This window comes from Corapipo altera, unplaced genomic scaffold (assembly GCF_003945725.1).
Source record: "Corapipo altera isolate COAL_440 unplaced genomic scaffold, ASM394572v1 118, whole genome shotgun sequence".
Taxonomy (NCBI): Eukaryota; Metazoa; Chordata; class Aves; order Passeriformes; family Pipridae; genus Corapipo; species Corapipo altera.
Genome location: NW_020884991.1, coordinates 848,778 through 871,639, shown reverse-complemented (window position 1 = coordinate 871,639; position 22,862 = coordinate 848,778). Strand labels below are relative to the sequence as shown.

At 39.6% G+C, this 22,862-nt stretch overlaps 2 long non-coding RNA genes across 3 annotated transcripts in view; both read right to left on the bottom strand.

Annotated features, from left to right (window-relative positions):
• Positions 1-7,441, bottom strand: part of LOC113958208 — a 56,402-nt gene extending 48,961 nt beyond the window's left edge. Inside the window, exon 1 of the long non-coding RNA XR_003531452.1 lies at positions 7,273-7,441. This is a non-coding gene — a long non-coding RNA (uncharacterized LOC113958208). The remainder of the gene's footprint in view (positions 1-7,272) is intronic.
• A 1,720-nt stretch (positions 7,442-9,161) lies between these two features.
• Positions 9,162-22,862, bottom strand: part of LOC113958207 — a 54,063-nt gene continuing 40,362 nt past the window's right edge. The window contains exons 3-4 of one of the 2 annotated variants that reach the window (XR_003531450.1): positions 10,734-10,815; positions 9,162-9,284 (exon numbers count right to left, since the gene is read on the bottom strand). This is a non-coding gene — a long non-coding RNA (uncharacterized LOC113958207). The remainder of the gene's footprint in view (positions 9,285-10,733; positions 10,816-22,862) is intronic. The other variant, XR_003531451.1, reaches the window with a different exon arrangement.

The window sequence follows — 22,862 nt, the reverse complement described above, 5'->3', positions numbered from 1 at the left end:
GGACTATGAAGGCCCCCACCCACCTGTTCTCAAACAACTGAAATCCTCTGCATTCCTCTCAGCTGTACCTACTCTGCATGCAATGGCAGCAGATCAGACTGGGAACAAATGGGCCTGCTCCAAAACATAGAGAAAGTGACAGACACTTCTGGGTGCTAACTCAGCCAAAGCAGAAAACGTCCCTCCTCTCTCAAAAGCACAAGAGGATCAAAAATTAACTCAGAATTCTCCCCTTCCATCATAGGCCTTATGGCTGCAAGTTATACAGCACCACAAGCCAGGCTTGATTACTTTCATCTTCCTGTTGAAGAAACCACTCTTGCCCAAACACAGAATGTTTATGGTGAACATAATCTATTGCTTATCTAAAGGAAAAATCAAAACCAGCAGTGAGGTAGACTTGACCAGATTTACTACACTGTACATCATCCACATACAAGAGAAAAGGGGTACAAATGGAAGCTAATTTTCAACATGTGGCAGAATCTGGTTTTGCAACTGATCTTGTGAACTGTCTTAGCCCAAGGGGAGGGATTATGCAGCCCAGCAGTGAGAGAGATAGAGGTGGAGACAGTTTCTATTCTAGTATTTCAAAATGTGATGAAACACTGAAAAGATAAACTCTAGATATTATCAGTCTTTCATATTATCTTGATAGCTACTACTGGAAAGGAAAAAAAAATGTCCTGTGAAGAAGAGAGGACAGCAGAGAAGAGGAATGGGTATAGCACTAAAGCTGATTAATCTTTATCTGCCTCTAGCTAGAGCCCAAGGAACTCCTCTCCACTGTCAACAATGGTACATCTTCTTGTGCCAAGACATCCTGAGTGAATTGGTCTGACAAATCCCATAACAGGTAAGAGGATTTCAGTTAGGATAAGATCTGACACTTCAAAGCAGGCTTCTTAAAAATACAACTTGCCAATGACAGTCAATACCAAACTTCAAACTAAGAAACATTGGACAGATCCATGCTCTTCTAAATCCCAGGATCAGCATCAAAGGAGAAGGAACAGGGTGAGTAACGCATGTAAATGGCTGCATTCATATTTGAACACAAATCAGAAATGCCTGCCATTAAAGAAATCCCTCAGCTGGTATCCCACCCTAGGAGTCAGACTGTGTAGCATAGTAGCATTTATACATGTGCATACTGAAAACAACCTGCTTGACACACTCCAGGACCTGGATGGCTGTTTCACTGACACACATGCAGCACACACATTCAGTTGTAGCAGTGTTTTCCTCCTCTTCAGCTACTCCAGACTGGTGAACCCTCAGTTCCAGCACAAATTCTTTTAGCAAGGGCCTTGCATTTATTTTTACTTTAACTAATCTCACACTTATTTCTGTGTTTCTCATGCCTTGATGTGTTCTCCAGGTGCTTAGTCGTTCTACTGTTACCTCCCAACTCTGTTGCAGCCAGTTTCACTAGCACACTTCCATTTTCTAAGTAGCAGTCTCTAGTAAAATTAGCACAGAAGACGGGTCCCAAAATCAATCATCAAGAGCTTTCATTAGCAACTTCCCTCCAGTCAGAAAGGTCTTTTTTCACTTAAACCTTCCTTTTAGCTTTCCTATTAGTCACAATTTTTCTGTCATTACCCAGCGTGTCTCTCAGTTTCACGTGGTACAGCATACTAGAAGCTAAGCAAGGAGGACTGCATTTCCATGCCTGGAAACCCCAGTGCTTTTATCAAAGTGATTAGGTTTAACTAATCTAGCTAGATCTAGCCTCTTGTGTTATCTTTCCTTTTTCTGCTACCGTATGCCCTATTCTTACCTTTTAAAAGCATAGGACAGCTGCTACAAATAGCATGCACTCCAACAGGGCTGTCCTTGCCCATTCATCAAAGACAGACTTACATCCAGCTGAATGGTGTCTTCCTTCCGCGTTAAGTCCTATTGAAAATATTGTTCTCTAGCCTGCAACTACGCGTCAGTTCCTTCCAGATACCAAGGCGACAATGATCCAGTCTTTCTCCATTATTTAACTCGAGTTTTTTTCTCCCACTTTGGCTGAAGCCATTTCAATTTCCAGGTTTCCATAGGCACTAAAAACCTGCTATGCCTGAATAGTCAGAATCAGCATCCTAACTGAAACAGAAACAAAGTAACTGATAAATTATTGGGCCATGCCCAATTACCTTCTGTTTTCCCTTTTATTTATCTGGCTGAAGGACCTTTTCCTATTTGTTTTAATTTCCTTTGCAGAGTCAAACTCAGCTTGACTCATGCCAATTCTTATTTTACCCACACATTTCCTGACCTCTCACATGTGGCTTTCTTTGCTGACCTGTTTATTTTTCTACTCCTTATTCAGTCATACCTGTTAACTTTTCTTCCATGTTTTTCACTTCACAAGATATGCCTTTTCAGACAGTTTTTGCACCTTTGATTCAAAGAAGGGCCAGACCTGCTTTACAATCCAGTCCTCTTGAGCTCTTCAGGCTTTAGCTAGTTCCCTATATGTATCAAATGCCATCCACCTGGAGCTGAAAAGCTCAGCTATAGACCTGCACTTGTTTCCCCTTCATTTTAATTGAAACTGAAATCCCTCAAAGCCCAGTTATTTTCTGCTTCATTCTACAACTTAGTGTCAGACCTAAAAAAAGTATTGCCTCTTGCTGTTTCAGTGACTGGTGAGGAACGCTGTTGGTTATTGCATTGAGAAATGCCTGAATTTAGCTATTTGTTCCCCTGTATAATCAAGGAAGTCAAAGCCTCCCATAATGACAGACCTCTAATAAGCAAGATCTGTATCTACCAAATCCAGTTCTTGAGGTCATTGGCAGATACACCACACTGCCTCAGCAATCATACTTCCCCAGAATATCTTTGGCTCTATTAAGTTGGTTATTTAACTCATATTATCTCACCTTATTTATCTCATTAAAGGCTTACAGTAACATCACACTGTTTACCTTTATGTCTATCTTTCACAAGTCAGGTATGCTCCAGTACCTCTAGTCTGGCTATTCTTCTCCTTCCCCACCCTCTCCTTCAGTAATTGTTTCCAAATCTACAAATACACACACAGACCCCTGCCCCATCTCCTTTGTCATATCCTTAAATACTCACTTAAACTTCTCCCACCATTTCCAGGTGAAACTGCAGTCTCGTGATTTATTCTTATGGGACATGGTTCATTGATACGTCATACCCGGATACTTTATGTGAATTGCCTACTCGAGGATAACATGCAACCAGCAACCTTCTTAGTTATATCCACAATTGTTTTGCTATCTCTGTTGCACCTCAGTAGTCATCCTCATCTATCATCCTTTCCCAGAGCTTTTAATAAAAATAATTAAAAAAAAAATCCTTCTCTCCCCCAGCCTTTAATTCTTTACCCATAGAACCTCTCTCTAGCCCTGGCTCCTGGCTATTCAAGCTCATTTCTTACCAAGTAAAACCTTAGCACCTCATTTAAGCATGATGTCCATACATGGATTCTGCCACTGCAAACTGCACTGTATTTTGGCATTTCTATTTCTTTTTAATCTTTTTTTTTTTAATATAGCTATTAACTATTCATATTTTGATCTCTGCCTTATGCTTTATTGTCTTCCTCAGTAGTCCCAGGTATCAGCATAATGAAATATAAACTGTCCAGAAAGAGGACTCTTTTGGGTTATGACCCAATAGATACAGTCCAGGTTGCTTGGGATATTTTCACATGGGGATAATACTTTTTACATAATATCCCTAAGCTGTAGTCTTCCTTATTCCTACTTTAACTCAAATATAAAAGTACTTAAACTCTTATCAACTTTCTTCCTTGAACACAAATAAAAATAACCGCGTTTGGCAAACAGGCTGTCTATTCTCATTCCCTCTGCTTGCTGGAATTTCACCTTGCAGGAGCTCATGCAAACCATTTTTTATTGGCTTTGGTTAACATAAGTTCAAATAAACTCAACACTCAAAGCCAAACTTTCAAAAGGTGTCATATATTTTGCCTGCTTTGAACTCAAGGATTTTGTAGGCTTTCCCTGTAGATCTGCCAAGGTTAGCAAAGTTCAGAGAACCTAGCCCAAATTGCAAGGCTGCAATAAAATCTGACATGGAGATTCATCTAGTTTTAATGTTTATAACAATTGCTTTATACAGTTACCTCCTTGGTCCTTCTGACTCCCTGAAAAAAAAAGCAATAGGAGTGGATTTTCCAATAATGTCATCTGGACAAAACTGCATTGGAACTTTTAAAGAACTGTGTGTTACACTCCTGTTATCATTGTAGCCATCCATATTTCTTTTTTACAAGGAACTGCTGCTGGTTCGTAAAGAGCCACAAGTCAGATTCTGAGTTTCAGCTCTTTGAATTCTCCATGTGACTCAGTTTCATAGCTGCTCTAATGACATTGTTTCCAACACAGGTCTGACCGCTCCCTCTACTTCCAAAGCCATATTAAAACATATCTTGCTCATGTGGCTGATCCCATGGCATGCTGATATCATTCAACAAATCAGTCACCTCATCAAATCAAATGATGATCAAATTTTTTCCCCAAATAAGTCTAAATCAATTACACTATTCCTGGACTGCCTGCAGATTGCAGGTCAGGAAGGAATACATACTATACACACACACACACACACACACACACACAAAATGGTTTCCTCAATGCTCTACACTGAAAAGAGACTGGAAGATGGAGTTAATTTATAGGTTATGTCCCATATCTGACTGAAAACAAAGATGAGCACAAACCATAACCAGAAGCATTGCTAAGCATATGCGCACACTCTTGGCATTTCCTCCTTTTTTTCTGCTTTGTATGTTCTGCACTGGCCATCTTTGCCTGCCGTAGATATACAATACAAATAGTGACCTGGTCTATGGGTACACCTGGACTTGCCATATTATGTACTTCCATTAATAATGTATTATAAAAGGCCTGAATGAAGAATAAAATTAATTTATCAGTTACTACAAAAATATTACTCCTGGAAATATATTAAAAAAAAAAAGGAAGATGCAAGGGTCATAATATGTGACTGCCTAGATGATTATACCATATATGTATAGGCATACATTTAGTCAGAATCACACAGATTACATCTTTATCCTGCATCTGTTTCCAGAAAGGACAGACAATACAGGTTGATTCTATAAAGTAACATCCCAGCCCCTCAACCTGTTCATTATATTCTCAGTAAAACTGAGGCTAGAGAGCTTAAAAAATCCCCATGATACTGCTGGGATCTCTGTTTCCAGGCTCGCTTTGCCCTCTGCACCATTTAAAAACAATAAAGAAATTTAAAGAGGAGAGGAAACCACCAAGGTACTTGGTTAATCAAATCACAGGCTACTGCAACCAATACATTTGCTAATCTCCTTAAAATTGAGGTGTGTGAAGAGCAAAACCAAACAAGGAATAAACTCTCCTGTTTAGCTCATAAACCATTGGCTGCTGTGTGTTGACAAGAGTTGAGGCCCTTAGATAGGTTCTTAAGTATGGACATATGCGAATTGAGAAAGTATATGGAAATCCTCTGTCAAAGGTGCACTGACTTTGCCAATCCACTGACCTCCAAATCCTTTCCGTAAGACATACTTGCTCACTCTCGCTTCTCCTTGCAGATTAGTTCTGTCTGCTCCCAGGCGCCTACTCTCTCTTTCTCTAATGTGATTAAATAAGCTCCCTGACTCTCCAGGCTTGTGCAACTGCCTCTCGCTTAGTCACCTAAGCACTCTACAACACCCCAAAGGAGTGGAGTCAGCTGAAACAGGAGCGTTCCCAGCTCTGACATGTAAAGTACTTGCACTCAGTGCTAAATAAACTTGGAAAAATGTTCACAATGCAGCTGTGTGCACAAGATGCTGCAACCTCAGGGCAAGAATAATTATACACAAACAAGATACTTAGGATTTATGTTCCCCTCAAATAAAAATGCACTCTGCTCATGCCAATCTCAGCACTTCATGGTATGTTTGCAATCTGAGGCAGAGGAACAGATTCTCTGTTAGGGTTAACAGATTAGATACCATCGCTGCTTTAGTTTCCAATAAACTCTAGAGGCATTCTAAGCACTGTGGGTACACATTGATACGCTTTTCACCATACAAGGATGAGGATTCATGGGAGGTCTTTTAAATGCCCTGTTGTGTTAATGGTATTTATTTGGGTAATTTTCTATTGGCATATGTTGGCGATTCCTTTTCAGAATTTACAGGGTTAAAGCTGAAGCCCACAGGAATACCAGACCAAAAAGAAAACTAAAAAAGTTTCAGCAAACAGGAACAAGTACTCCAAGACCATTCCAAGCAAAGGTTTATCTAACTTGCTCCTTAAATTCTCTCATGACAGAGAGCGCCAACTGCTTGTGCAAGCAGCCTGTTGCAATGCTTAAGCATCTCTCAGTAGATGACTATTTCTCCTAACAACCAATGTCAATTAACTTTCTTGCTAACAAAGTCAATCTCTCCTTTTCTCAGAGAATGCAGCCAAAGATTGATCACTGTCCTCTTCATAAATGGCTTTTTAATCATGGTCATATTTATCTTCTCTTCCTGAGGGGAAAAAAACCCTAAAGCCAATTCTCTGATCCTATCTCTTTTTAAAACCTCTCAACATACTCCTTGTCTTTGGACCTGTAAGTATGTGCCATATCCATGGGCAATGCCAAAAAATCAAAGAAACCTGAGGAAAGAAGTCTAGACTGCAATGAGCCTGAGATCTCTCACAAGCCATTCTCTTGAACCAGACTCAGCAGTGAATATATGCAGTGATACTTAACTATAATCCTGGGCTTTAAAAAATCCCGTTCTAAAAATCAAGAGAGACTCCCTTAAAGTTGCTTTTATACCTATTTAGCTCTGCAGTGGAACTTGAAATGGTATGACTTACAGAGTTGAAAGGAGACTTTGCAAGCTTTGTTAAAGTTGCTGCAAACAAGGAAAACTCAACAAACAACTTCAGGAGTACTTTAGTAAGCAGTTGCTCGCTGGTTGGAATGCAAGTTACACCATGTTAGACCCGCTTCATATTTTGCCCCAAGGAACCAGCAAGCTGGGTGGGAGACCAACGGGCATTCCCACCAGCCTGTCAGGCTGGATGAGCTGCAAGAACAAGCAGTCAGTCTGATATTTCTACCTTCCCTTTCTTGACCACAACTACAGGGAAGAAAAAGTTAATGCAACTTTCAACCTTTATATTTAGGTCAAGTTCTGTTAAAATTGTAAGAGAAAAAGGTTCAGGAGTTCACCATTTTCTTAGCCAAATAATGAGAACAGAATTTACATTCCTCTGCTTAGAGAATGCTTACACCAGGCTATGCAAGTGATACACGAGCAGTAGCTGGCTCTTCACAGGAGTCTTCTGGAACCAAAGGAGAGATGCATAAGAAATGCCTGTCCCACAACAACTGTCAGTATCTTGTTTTTAATATCTTGTGTGCAGGTGGCCACTATTTTCATTGTCCAGTCCTGTTCCTTGAAAAAATTAATTTAAAAAAAGAAGTATATTAACCAGGTATGGGAAAAAGATGCTAGCCCCAAAACCCAAGGTATGGAGGAAAATTTTATTTTTGCTGCTGGTAATTTTCTTTGGGTTGGCAGAACATGTCCTTTTGACTGTGAAAAGGAGCACATGAAGCTCTGTGAGCTCATCTTGGTATCCCTGCCAGTGCCAACTAGTAGCAATTCAGAGCTCAGCTTGTTATTGAAGACGAATCCATTACAGCTGTCAGGTACCAGCCAATTTAAACCTTAGTGAAAACTGGTCAGAAATCAAGTGACTTTAGAAACTAATATGTTTTTACCTTTTTTCAGAGGCTCAAATGGGCACATGGAAAAGATACTGTCTTCCAGTAGCACATTTTGCAATTGATTAAAAATTAAATCCTTTGTGCTTGAATCAGGGTGGGGAAAATATTTTGAGACAGCAGTTTGATCTGCATGTTGCTTTTACTTGTGGTTTGGCAAAAGACTCTGAAATGCTGTTAAATCAAAAAGGCAAAGAAAACCTGCAATTGCCGTGTCTCTGCTTATAAAAAAACATTTTAAAATAACCACATGCATCATTCACTACACAGATGCCACATTCTTCCCTACCCTTATTTAATAGCTAGCTGTCAATCTAAGTTGAAGAGCAGTTACCTGACATTACCATAATAATGCTTCAAAGCTTCATATTAAAGATGGGTATCTTCCTAGGCAAGCCCATAGGGGAAAAAAAAAAGCCTTTTCTCTCTAGAGTTGCAAAAATGCAGTTCTCTAAGAGATGATAGAGTGTAACCAGACAGGAATGACGATCACAGATACTCCTGACTTCTCTTTATTGTAATTAAGCAGGGAGAGATCAACAAATCTGTGTCTGCATAAGAAAGGTTTATCATCTCTATTTCTATTAACTGTGGTAGAGAGGAAACTAAAAGTGAATTGAGACCTCTGGCCATTAATATAACACAAACACTTCTTCCATTTTCCAGGATAAGCATTACGCTTCTCAGGACAGCTCATTCAGAACCACTTTGATGTTTAGTCATTCTCAAAATGCACTCTTTTCACATGCTCCTGCTGTGAGCAAGCACTGCAATGAAAACTTGCCTGTGTCAGGTTTGAGAGATGCTGCTGTGCGTACAAGCCAAAAAACCTCAAAATCTTTCAAGTTAAGTTAATTTGATATTGAGTTTGGGCAACTGGAGCTGACATTCAAAAGTACTGTCTTCTGAGCAGGATTAGAGGGAGATGTGCAGGATTAGAGGACACATAGATGTGCCGAACATCTGAGACACACAATTGACTCCTACAAGTGTGAGGAATGGTGAGAAATCAAAGCATGGAAATCCTGTGAAAAAGGGTCCAGGTGCTTAGGTGAAAGAAAAGTACAATTAAGCAATGGCTTACCAATATAATAGCTCCTTTTATTCTCTCTGCAAGAGACTAGAGAAGCACAGCACTAGAGAGTAATTAGAAAGCAGAAGGCAACAGGTGCTTAGCAGGAGAATGTCCAACACCAAATGCACAGCAAACGCCAAGCATGTCCTCTCTCCTTCCAGCACGTATTTAGACTGCAATGGATGAGTGCAGAGCACAAACTTTCCTTGGGAGCTACTATCAGGAAAACTATTGATCTCCATGATCAATAGCAGACCCCTCATGCAACCTCCTGTTTACTAGGTCTTCCATATCTCAGCTTGCCACTTACCAGAAACTAAGTGTTCCAGGAATGTAGCTGTGCCAGTCTTCCATGTTATGAGACAAGATTGCACAGACCTCTGACATATGAGATTACATAAAGGGAAGCCATTAGGAAATGGTACAAAACTCCAAGTGTCTATAAGAGAAAAAGGAAAGGTAAAGACAAATTTCCTTAATGAACTCACTCCCTCCCAAGAGAGAAACCCTGACACTTGTACTATTCAGCACGAGAAGAATAAGCTCCCAGGAACCATCTTCCAGTAGCCCACCATACTAGGATTTGTCACCTTAGTGAGTATCCTTCAACTTTTCTGTCTCTGAACACGGACATCATATCAACCAAGGATGGACAGAAGTGATATATCTCAGCACCTTCCCCCAGTAGCTTCCACAGCTGATAAAACTACCTATATGAGAGCAATGACACCTACTCAGTACTCTGGGACACAATATCCATTCAAGGCAGGGGAGCCTCTTATTCAAGCATAGAACTGTTTCGGGCAAGGTAGAGTACTTATAAATTTGTATGCAACTATGTTTACTCTGATACAATCGGATTGCTTCATACAAGCGTTTTGACTGAAACAAGATGAGATAATAGGAACTCCGACTGTTGGAAGCCAGCTTGGTTTCAATTTGAATATATGTATTTATTTAAGCCTTCACAAGGTTTCCCATTGACTCTGCACATAAAAAAAAAAAGCAAAGTCTACAAAGAAAGAATGCTGCAAGAGCTCAGAATGGTATTTGTGAGCTCATGCCATGACAGGAGAAAAAAACCCCACCACAACAGTTTTGGATATCATGGGCTCATTTCACAGCAGTTCACTTCACATCACTGTTTCCCTCTTATTCTGAAAGAGGGTTTTTCTGACGTAGAAGAATGGGGAAGCGGGGAGAAAACAGTTCTATAGTGCCAAGAAAATCTCTTCTAATTCTTCACATTGACTATTAGCTTCTGTACAGAAGCTTTCTGACAGAAAAGCTTCTGTATCACAAAAACAAAGTATACAGCTTTTGCTGTGAATCAACACAAGACCCATCACACAAAAGCAATGTGTGTTCAAATACATGCATGAACATGTACACAAACACGCATATTCGTTCACGTATGCACACGCCCAGAGGCAGTGACTACCACTCTTTCCAGGGGAGTTTCTTCTGTACTTTTGAGAACAGCACTTTTCAGTAAGAACATCCACTTCTGAACCAGTTTTCAAGTACTGGACCTAAATTAATAATAGGCCTAAGCAGCAAATCTGAATTCAAGTTCAATCCTCTCCTGAATCTGACCACAAATGTACTGTGGCTTTTCATGGATCTGTCATATATCTAAGCCTTCCAGTATTAACTTATGAAACTTGTGGACCAAAACAGTAGTAACACAGCTATGAGGAATTAAATTCTTCAGTTACGAAAAATATAAGTCAGTATTTGATGTATTGCAACAGTGCTTTTCATTAAATGTTTGCACAAAGTATAGCAACCATGACAAAATAATTTGTGGTTTATGCATGCATATAGCTACATTAGACTGCACAGGCCATTTAAATAGTGCATTATGTTAGCAATCATCGTTACTAACCCTACGTTAAGAAGTGCGGGCAGACACTTCATTAATGCATACACAGATTGCCAGGATATTGTGCTGTCTCCTTGTCTCCTTGCTGCAAAAATATAGAATACAGTAGCACGATTGAGTGGGATGATGAAGTCATCTGGCAAGTCTCCACAAGGTGATGCACCTAGGAGCAAATGACATAGCATATTCACACCACCCACTGGATACACCACTGGACTGGAATTCAGGTGCAGACAGACATTTCAATGATCCCCATTGCCCAAGTGTGGACAAGCCACAAATCAAGCCTAACGCCCTGTATCTGTGGAGGCGGGAACACTATTGCTATCTTTCAGAACTTTAAATTCTAGCAGAAACAAATGTACTGGTAAAGCTACCAAAAGATAGGGTCGCCTAACATTTCCCATTCTAAGTACTTTCTTTTTGGTCTACTATAAATTGACTAAATGTAAGCTATCAGGTCTGAAATTTCCATGGTAGGATTTGCTTACAACTTTTTTTTTCTTTTGAAGTTAAGACAAATTATCTTCTAATATTGGGAAGTTGAGATACCCATTTTATGAAAAAAAATCTGCATAGGCTAATGAAACACGGGCTGCTTTGGTTCTTAGCTCCCAATCTACAGATGCAAAAATGATGAATTCACAAATAAATGAAGCACTCACATTATACCAATAAAATATGAAGGCAAGATACAAGAACTTTTGCTTTTAGGGTCATGTAATCTAAATGTTGTTCAACAGCTATTAAAGGCTAACAACAAAACACATGTGTCAAAGAAACAATCCTAAAAATTGTTAAAGAACACTAAACTGGGGGTTCTACCTTTAACAAAAAGAACCAGTTGAAAGTAGGAAGAAAGGAAAGGTTAATAAGACCAACTTGCAATGCCCACTCAGAAAGCTCTTTTGTTAAGAGGCAAGTATCAACAAAAGTAAGCACGAGTTTCTCAGAAAGAGGTGTTTCCTGTTGTGCTTTTGCATTTATCGGATTGTGGAGGACAAAACTACACATCTCTTTAGATCTCTTTAGCAAGAAGGTTAGTTTAAATATCTATATTCTTTGGACAGAATAAAGCATTATGATGCATTGAGGGTAAAAGAAGACATTCACTAACAAGCTAGAACAGAAAAGGAACAAGTAAGTGATGCATTTATTTTACCAGCTACATTTTCTTTCCAACTACAATTTTTCTTTTCTAAGAGAATGCTGGTTTTATGCCTTTTCTACCATTACTTTTAAGACCAACTCTTTCCTGGGTGTTCTCCCTCTTCCTCCACCCCCAAATCTATGCCCCCTGCCACAAGGAGTGGCAAAGTCCTGCCATGTTTGAGTGGAATGTTGACGCCCATGTGGGTGGGTGCAGAATTAGCCAAAACAAGTCCCTGCATTCCTTTGGATGTCAGCACCTTCTGCTGGCTCTTTCCTAATATCTTATTAATACGTAAAATCTCTTTCCCAAATCAGCCTTCCCCATTCTTTCATGGTGTAAAAAAACAGAAACAAAAAACTTCCTTAAAAACAGAAACAGAAGACCTTCCTTAAACAGGTGCCCAGACTTATTTATAGCAAAGAATTACACTAGTTAGACAATTACAGTTTTTCAGTTGCCCAATTTAAATTCCTATAGGTACCTAATAAACCATCAAATGAAGAAGAATTACCAGTAAATAGCAATTACCTTGAAAGAACAGCACTTTAAATATTAAAGTGACACTTCATTAGTTATGCTGGCAAACAGGTCAGTTTGAATCAAATGGCTATTTTAAATTAGTGGTCCTATTGCAGACATGGGGTGTAATTTTTATTACCAAATACCCAGCCAAGCTAGTGACCTTAAAAACATTACACAAGAAATGGTTGAGATTTAATTAGAATACAGTGCCAGGGGAAAAAAAAAGAATAGTCTTGAACATCTCTGAATTCTTTCCAGGAAGGTGTTTTTAATAATGGCAGTAGTTTACTTCATTTAAAGGTCCATATCCTCAAGTCAAAATGTAGGCTTTTATGAAACCAGCAAAATATAAGACCAGAAAAATATTTCCATCCCTTTTCTCCAACTGCAGAGATGTTTTTCTCAAGAAACAAAATACAGAGTCTTCAAAGCATCTATGACTTCAGAACTGCATCTCTACCACACAGTGAGTGAAAGCTGCTACTGATATTACCACATGCTGAAATGAGGGCAGCAAGAAAACCTACAGATAAATGTAATTTGACATTGCTAAAAATAAAAAGCATTCTATGGTGTCAGAACTTATCACAAAACCAGTTGGCTAATGTACATTTTCTTTCTTGTGATCTCTCTTTTCTATAACATAGACCAGTGCAAAGACTTATGATATTGATAATTCAAGCAACTGCTACCTGTAACACCACAGCAAGACCCTCATTACACAGAGAAGTTCCTGTTTTTTCATCACTCCTGAAAATTGTGTCTCTAACCTTTCTCAGCAGAAATAACAAATCAGCTATCACAATGAAAAAGAAATAGAAGTCCCAGCATGGCTTGTTTCTTTTAGGCTCCTGTACAGATATGTTCACTTTACATTTGTCTTTTCATCCCTTTTATTCATTTACTTTCATTCCGCTTTCTATCCAACACTGTGATCAGGTACTCCCCTTTACACAGTCCCATCCAGTGTATTTTGTGATGGCAGTAACCTCAGTTACGAGCAGTTGTGGATCTTAAATTCTGCCCAGCTTAAGTAGAGCATTAAAGGTTTCTTTATGCTGCAGCTGAGGAGAACTTGCCAACTCCTTACTAGACACAAAAGAAAGAACATGATACTGTGAGTCATAATGGAGGACCCATGAGAACTGCCATAACTACACTAAAGTTCAACAAAACAGTTAATGCCCTCTGAGGTAGAATGACTTCATACAAAACTCAAAGAAAGATTCAAAATAAAGTTTGAGTTTATGTAGAAAAATTTAGGTAGTCTTTCTGTCTAAAGATAGAACCCATTCATTTCCAGGGGTACACCTGGCAGAGGTACAGGGAAGATCCACAGCCTTGTGAAAAATATTTGAACTCCAAAATTGTTAGAGCTCTGATAAGGGATTTGGGTATCAAAGGTGGGACTTGGAAGAAATTAACTTTCCTAAGAAGGAGAGCCCTGAGATCTGGCCTTTGCTCCCAAGCTTTACATTAAGCAATAAAACACATGAACAGTCCTAGAATCAGGGATCAAAATCCTAGATTCCTCCTTGTATGAGTTCCCTAACTTTGAGGCTACATAGACAGCCTTCACTACATGGCTTCAATGACTCCAATGAATTATTGCCTGACTAGTGGAATAGTTTTTGCAGGAGCAGTGGAGAACATTCCCACATTTCCCTTGTAGATGGGAGACAACGGTAAGAACATCTCAAAGTGGGAAACTGGACTTGGTGCTGACAGATCTTAGATGAGCTCAGGCCACTGTGGTGTGAAAAATTTGACTGAAAGAGCTGTATAAGAGAGAGCAGTGAGTCTTGTTCAGCAAGTTTGGACCAAAACTGTGGATACCCATCAGCAAGAGAGACTTCAGGTCTCCAGACCCATTTCTTCAGGATATCAATTGGGTGCAGGGAGTCATGTTTAATCGGAATATTGTGTTTCGTGCCTAGACCAAGACACTGATAAGATTTCAGACATATTTTTGTCTTCAGTACCTTTTTTAGCTGGTACCTGGCACATCTTAAGCCTGCTGTCTGTTTTGGATCTGATTCTGAAGAGTCTAACTGTCCTTAATTACTATGTGGGCTGTGAAACACCAGACACCAAAGGTCTGAATTGCACTCAGGGTGATTCTGTGCCTGATCCTGCACTGCACTGAAAGCTTTGCCACAGATTTGAATGGGCATGGAACCAAACTCATTCCAGTCTCAGTGAAGCTCTTAGTACACACCACAGAGGTCAACACAACCACCAAGCGAGGACTGTGTTTGACTATGTGTGATTATTTTTCCTTGTATTTGTGTCCACTGAAAGCTGTCCAGCAGCAGTTGAGATTGACAGAAACAGATACTGTGGCCAAAGCAGCAAACCCTGGAATCCTTTTGATCATCCAGGTCTCAGCGTCATCCTGGCCCTATCTAGGAATGATACCTACTGCCTAACACCATCATGGTTGCTTCAAAGAAGAAAATATTTGATTCACATGCCAGACAGTCAGAAGAACAGGGTAACAGAGCATGTCATGCTGTGCACTCTTTTCCAGAAGCTTCATCTTTTCCAGAAAGGATACTGTGATACCAGCCAATGCCCCATTCCAAAAGGCTCTTGCCATACTCTGCATTGACCCAGTGACACAGACTCATTAGCACAGCCCTCATGAAAACCAGGCTGTAGAGTCAACAAGCAATATTGTTCAGTTCTCCCACTGCACAGATCACTTGGGGAAAAAATGAAAAGCCAATTATTTCAGACTAACTGTGGACTTAACAAGCCTAATTTAAGCATCCAAAGTGGAAAATGAACTGCAAAGTACACCTGCAGGAAACAAGGTCCTTATAAAAGAAGAAATTAATTTGTTCATTTCAGCTGTGTAGTCATTGAAATGCCTATCTCGTACAAATATTTGTCTGATATATTGATATAGAAATATAATTTCAGTATATTATCTGAAACACTAATTAGATTAATAGCTATATTTGCTTTGTAAAGGTCTCCCTTGCTGAAATCAATTAAAAGTGCATGATGAAATTTCATTAAGCTCTTCAATATGTTTTTCCATCAAGTGCAAAATTACTATCTCCTGTTATCTTATTATAACAGTGCGTGATAGGAGTGCCAGATAGATTCAGAAATCATTGTGCCAACACTGTTTTGTACTTCTTTATCAGTAAGCATGGAGTTCGCCCCCCCCCAGCTCCTGAGAGAACATATTTGCCATGCATGTAAACAGCAATGAATTTGTGAACGTGGGATTACATTTACTGAGGGATACATCTGTGGTAATCTCAGCCTCATGCTGCCCAGGAGTGTTCCCTCATACAAAGTTGCACACATTTCACTCCATGTGGCCAGAGTCACAGGCCCTCCCTCCAGCAAGCTTACCATGATGAGTGACAACCACCACTCCCTTTGCACCCCCATTTGACACTATAAATTATAAGGCAGAGAAATAGAACTTTTACAAATGTATAGGTATTTACATGTTGCTCAAAAAGTGTTACTACAGGGCAAAGAAGCACCAGAAGCAATGGACAGAGGTTTGAGCTAACCTGAGAGGCTCAGAAGCCAAAAAATATATATGTGTCCTTTCCTAGAACAATCATTAAATTCATGGCTGGGCAGAAGAAGGCTGTGAAAGAAGGCAGACAGATGCATAAAGAGCAAAGACATGGAAAGTCATTCCTTAAGCCAAGGATGGTGCCAGCAAGTGCACCCAGACAGACAATGATCTGTGACTATTCTTCCCAGCATCCTTTCAGTTCTCACTTCCGCAAGCCTCAGTCTAAACAACCCAACAGGTTTGTCACAACTGCATGATTTGAGAAAGTACGTCAGTTCTTTGCTCCTGAGCTTCCTTCATGTCTTGTTTCCCTCTTTCTTCTAACTGCTAACACACAGATATTGCAGTGGAGAGTACAGAAGAAATACCTTTCAGAAGCTAGACCAGCCCTGCTGGACAGCAACAGGTTTTATTCTAGGCTTATACACCTGGGGGAATGAGGTCCCAAACCCACTTCTATAATAATTCTTCCTGGTATTACTTCAGCTGCCTCCAATGCCTGAGACCCAGAAGGATTACAATAGGGTAGGAAAAGAAGACACAAAAAGAGTGCCAGAAGAGATGTGGCCCAGAGATACTGAAAGAAAGTAGACCTGTGCTGCAGATGTATGCTCTTCCTGGGAAGAGTGCATTAGAAAGCAGCTCATAAAAGTCGAATCCTTACAAACATAAAGGGGCCAAAATGAGGTGAAACACCTGAATAGTTCTGGAGTCAAGAGTCTGATCTCACACCACGGAAATCTGAGAAGCTGCTCTGCATGACCAAAATTAAAGAGGTGCCTTAGTACTTACTCTGAAGAATTAACTCATGCTGTAAATTTGCAGTTCTTAACTTGTAAGAGGAACAGAAACATTTTCTTCACTGAGAGACCCAAAAAAGGAGCAAAGAATTGTGTATTTTGCTAAAGGAATAAAAATGTATTTAATGTATTTTCTAATATAAATAAGAACTGACACTTTTATAAAGCCAGACAAATATAAATTAGGTTTTTCAGATATTATATTTAGGACCAGTGAGAAAAAATTAATCACTTGTGAGGAGTTTTATTCCACCAACAGCACTACCACCCACCTAAGTCTGCCCATGTGTTTGTGTGGAAGAGTGTCGTGTCTTCCTGCAGCACTCATGTCGGAATTAAAATACCTTGCATTGTAGACGTATTAGGAGTGCTTTATCATGCTCAGCTGTTGCACAGAGTGGCTCATTATGATTGGGTAACTCAGCCATTAAGCTTTACAACAAGCCCACGCTGAATCCTAAAAAGGGAGCCATATATAGGCTATGGAGGTGTTGAGTAAGAGAAGATTTACTGTGCTCTACATAATTAATTTTGCCTTCTATCTTTCCTGTATTTTTAGTAAAGCTGCTAGCTGAACACATTGAATAATTATATCCCTCTGATGCAATTTCATCAAGCATCTTCCAACCTAATGGAGCCCTATTATGTTCAGACTGTTCATGACCGTGTCACAAAGAACAAATGAAAATCCTTCAGCCCAGGTACAAAGGAAAAATACAGATTTTTTTTTTTTTCCTCCACAGCTGAAGCTCCTGGTTACTTGGGAACATGGATAGGCATTGCATCGGACTTGGCATCCTCCATTATCCATGTTAGCAGTTGCTCACTGCCAGGCAGCTTTTGAAGAAGCAGCTTTTGGACAAGAACACAGGGAGGGGAAAAGCACCCAAAAAAACCAGTACCCAAATAAAACAAACTGGAGGGGAGGAAAAGAAATAGCATAAGAGTGAGAGAGAGGGAAACTGGGAGCATCTGGGCAAAGAGACTGGAGTTGGAATGCAGTAAAGAAAAAGGCCTGAGCAGAATCAGGTTAGCTGGGAAGGAGAGATCACACCAGATGGTTAGGGGCCAGAATGAGGAACCAGTCAGTGGTGGAGAAAGGGAGGGGATGTAGAACACCAGTAGATGAGATGCATGTGACAACAAAGGCCAGGATATGGAGTTATCCTGGATTAGCTGCATGAGAGAATCATTCTAATGTCACATTATAGCATTTTTGTTTCTCTATTCTATCGGAAAATACAAGCCAACTTTTTACTGTAATTCTTGATGTTAAAAACAAATAAATATTTTCAGCTGGTAAACTCAAGATTTAGGGTCTTAAATAATAGCAGTGCAATGTTAACGTGTTCCTCTGGAACACTAGCCATTCTAATGCAGTCTGTATTGAGATGACTACTTGCTGTTCTTTCTCTCTACTTATTTTATGTCTGTGTCTTCTTTCATGACTGAGGTATGAATCTTTCCAGCATGTATCTTTAATTCATAAATATTAGGTAAGGTTGTTTCTTCCCCCACTGATTATGAGTGGAATTAAATGTATTTTTTCAAATGAAGCTATTAATATTCATTACCAATGTCATTCAGAGCTCTAGACTGCAGCACAGACTCATATGTACACCTGCTAGCTCTGGTTTATCAGAGAACTTTTTTTAATGGAATTCTCCCTCTGTTTAAAGATTGACCAAATATCACAACAAGCAAATCTGCTTAAAACTCATCATACTGATTGATGTATTTAATAATCCAGCTGGCTACCTCAAAAGACTTTGAAGAAGAGCAGGTGCTCGTTCCAGGATAGCAGGGCTATTCCTATGCTTTTTGCAGTTTGCAATGAGTACTTACAGCTGTGTTTTTTCCCCAAAAACTGAAAACAAAACTAAAGATAGGCCTGTATAAACAGAGAATCTTGTGAGTTTCATAGTTTTAAGCCTAACGAACCAAAAAGCAAACAAACTCACAGTTTCACTGGGGAGAAAATAAATGAGAATGCTAGCAAGTGAAGCATGAAGTCCAGTATAAATTGTGTGACTACATACTTTTTACAAGCAAAAATAATACTCTATGAGAGAGAAAGTATAGTTTATATAAAGGATAGCTGTTCTCTCTGACCAAACTAACCACACACATTAGCAAGAGCACTATGCAGACAAGTAGGATCCATGAACCTGATCAACTAACACCACTGAAATGTAGTAACCTATACTGTTTCCATTGCCACAACCTAGTGGGGAAAAAAACAAACCAAATCAAACCAAACCAAACCAACAAACAAACAATAAAAAAAAACCCAAACAAAATGTGTTGTTTATTCCACTGACTTTACTCAGGGGGTAAAAAATTTTGGTCACCACTAGCAATCCACTGGATAGTGACCAACAGAGATAGCTGGGGAAGTCTGAGCTGAATTTATCACCAAAATATATCTTCTATGGGGATGAAGCAAATAAATAGATAAATCAGGTATTAGATAAATAAACACCTCATCATTTATCATCTCTATTTGCCAGCAGTTTGTGTTGTGATTCTTTCACATGCTTTCACATAACTCAGATAAGTGAAACATATTAAGAGGGTTGAATGTATTCTAGACTCATGACCCATTTACTTCTTTTCTGGGTGCTAATTTCCTCCAACTATGCATCAAACAGAACAGTTCCCTGTCAGCCTCCAAATAGATTTTTTTTCAGTATCTGACTACAAAAGGACAAAGATGGAACTTGACTTCAGGAGGAATGAGGTAAGATGAAATTCCCTTTGCTAGATTATTAAGAATGAAGGCATGTATTTAAAATATTCAGGGAGACAACACAGGGGAAAACAAATCCCCCAGGGTATGGTTTCCCAGAGTGCAGAATAGGTGCAATGGAAAAAAAAAGTTATAAATCAGTTACAGCTTTCAAATTCTGGATGAACAGTCTATTAAAAAATAGTAGTCCTCCACTTCTTGGGATGAAGAGTCTTTATCTTGTTTATGTTGTGGATCAGTCCTGATTTAAACAGCTGACAGCTAGCAATTGTTTTGTTCCCCTGTGACCTCAACAACAGGCAAAACCTCTGGGGAGCTTCCAAGCTAAGTTCCACACCAAGGAAGGAAGGGGATAAGTCCCCCCACCACAATTCCATGGAAACAGCTCTAGCGTCAAAGACAAAAGCAAATGGACACAGCAATCCTTCAGCAACCTGATTCAACTCAGGGGAAAATAAGGGCCAGTTAAAGAAATCTTGGGAGGCATAGCTAGGGGAAAAACTGCTTAGGTCCATTCAGCCTAATGGACCACACAAAAACTGATCACAGCAGCATTACTGAGACAGGGATAATTGTCATCACAAGTTAGCAGCAGCAGTTGCGTTTCAGGAATTTTCTTCACAATCCTTTTCAGACACCTCCAAATCAATTTTCCTGGCATATCCTCAAATGTTCTATTTGAAAGCATACCAGCTGCTCATAAAAATATAAAAATAGTTTATCTGGGCCAAGCAAAAGTCATCATGGCTAGGCTTCACGAATGAAGATTTGGGAAAAGTACACCCAGAACAATAACTTGTCTTGGATGATGGTCAACAGGTACAAGATGAAGACAAACTCACAGCAATACAGTTGAAGGACTGTCACTCTTGATCTACTTCAACTAATGCGATCGAGCAAGCAGGGCTCTGTCTCATTGGGTGAAATGCCTGAAGCATAACAGGCAAGATGTGTTTCATCCTCAAATTCCAGGAAAGCATTGTGCAAATACTCTGCGTGGGAAGGCTGTCTTTACATGGCTCATGTGACTGAGTACAGTTAAAATGTCCCAAGTCTCTTCTTGGTGTAACTACATCATTACATCAGAAGCAAACTGGCTTACAAACCTAAAGATTGTTCATGAATAAATGCTCAATGGGGCAGTAACAAGTAAAAGATGGGGAGAGAGGAGTTCGTTTCTGAAACTGAAGTGACAATTTTTGTGACCAAATCTATGCTCTGCACACCTCAGACTTGAATCAGCTCTTGTACCTTTTCACCTCACAGCACTGTAATCCCACTGACATTAGTAAATTAATCCTGAGGAAGGTAAATATAAGACCCAAGACAGATGCGACTAACTACCCAAGGTTGGCAATATCTGAGCCTTTTATTTAGTTCATATAAAGCCAGTCTAAAGCCCAAACAGCATGAGGGGTACAGCTCCCAGTGTCTTGTAAATGACATTCCAAAGCAGCAGAGAGGTTTTATACCCTCAACCTTTTCATTAACCTGATGATTATCTATCTCTAGATTATGTTGTTCCAAAATACTGCTTCAACACCTATGACTAACCGTGCCACTGATGAAAAAAACACCTTTTGGGGGGACAAAAAAAAAAATCCACAGAACATCTCTGTGTTTCATATGATACCCCCCATGGCAAATATTCACTGATGGGCTGTTAGGTCAGGTGTTCTGTGTCTTTTCCTCCTCAAACCAAAAGCTATACATTCAGTTGCAAACTACCAACTATCATAATTTCTCATAAACCACCATCTAAACCTTCTCAGTTGACTTGCTCAATCGAAAAAGGTGTTGAAAGCACTGTTAAACAATGCCAATAGTTTCAAGACTTCCTCAGCTTTTGCTCATCTTGGAGCTCTTGCCACAGAGTAGTCAGGATTTGTTTATTAGCCTCTTGTTGGATCTGACTGAGATGTTGGCACTTTACAAACAAAAGGAGAACAACACAAAAAATTAAACAAAATAGAAGTATCTCTTCCAAAAAGCTTTTCAAATACAATCCACTCAAAAAGAGCTGAGTGAAAAGTCAACAGTGTAATTCATACTCCCCCAAAGACAAACATGGAGCATAGAACTGAGGAGGTGTTTTGGGTTTGGTTTTTCTTGTGCTTTTTTAGAGTGTGTAGCATAATACATGCACACACACTAAAAGCAACTGCTTTGTCCAATTTAGCACTTCACTTTGTATTCCTGCTCTGTCAGTTGGATGTGGGAATCACAATGACAAATGAAGAAAACAAGCAGTCCTCTGTTTTTTTCAAGTCTTGCTGCAAAAAGAGACAAAAATGATGCCCCAGTGAACTTCGGGCTTTAAGGTTCTTATGGCTGTTAAATAACTCAACAAGTAAACAAAAGAGTCCCAGTTTACCCAGTTCTTCAATAGGGAGAGCTGTCTGGCAATGCTGCATCATCTGACACAGGATTTTGTCCCAAATATATCAGTGAAAGGTACTCAAGAAAACACTTGTACCTAAAGGGCACCTAAAAACTACGAGCCTGTAAGTAAACTGAAGCACAAATTATGCTTCTCTCTCTTTGGCATGTTATCCCAAACACATACAGTAAACAAATAGTAACATATCTTGAAATCTCTAACCCTATGCCAAATGCAGTCACAAAGGCCTATAAGACACAGGTCAATGAACTGGCCAAGTGGAAGACGATGTCTAGCTATAATTTCACATCAGACTAGCATCTGCACATCTCTTGGGCATGTTGATGGTAAACACAAACTTCTTAGCATAGATACTGATGATTAATTCTTTATTCCCAGCAAATTAACAAAGATCCCTGGCGCGGTCAAATAGTACACTCACTAGACAAGTATAATAGATACGCTGCAGGGGTAAGATGAAGGACTCTAATTATCCTAATTTGGACAAGTTTATTTGAATATCTTGCCTTTAGAGAGTAAAGAAGCCTAAGGGAGTTTGGTCCCAAATGCCACATCCAAATTCTTTAGACTTATTTAAAAATCTAGTTCATGAACCTTGGAGTAAGTCTCCTAAACATCTTTTGAGACACCTGTCTGAGTGTCTGAGGGCTTAGTACCTAGCCACTTTGTGGATGTTCAGCATACCTGAGCAAAAATGGCTGCCCAAATAAGGGAAATGTGGAGGACACAGTCAACAGTGATTCACTAGGTTGATATTCTCCCTATTTTTCTTCAAGCTCTCACAGAAGGGGGTGGAGAATTAGGGAACTAATAGGCATAAGGTCAATGAGCTGTTCTATGAGCAACGCAACTGATGAAGCTGAGTTTCCTGCAGATGTAGGCCCCACATTCCCTACTTAAATTGCTTTCCTCTGTAATCATGGTACCCCTCAGTTCCCCTCTGTGAGCTCATCTGTTAGC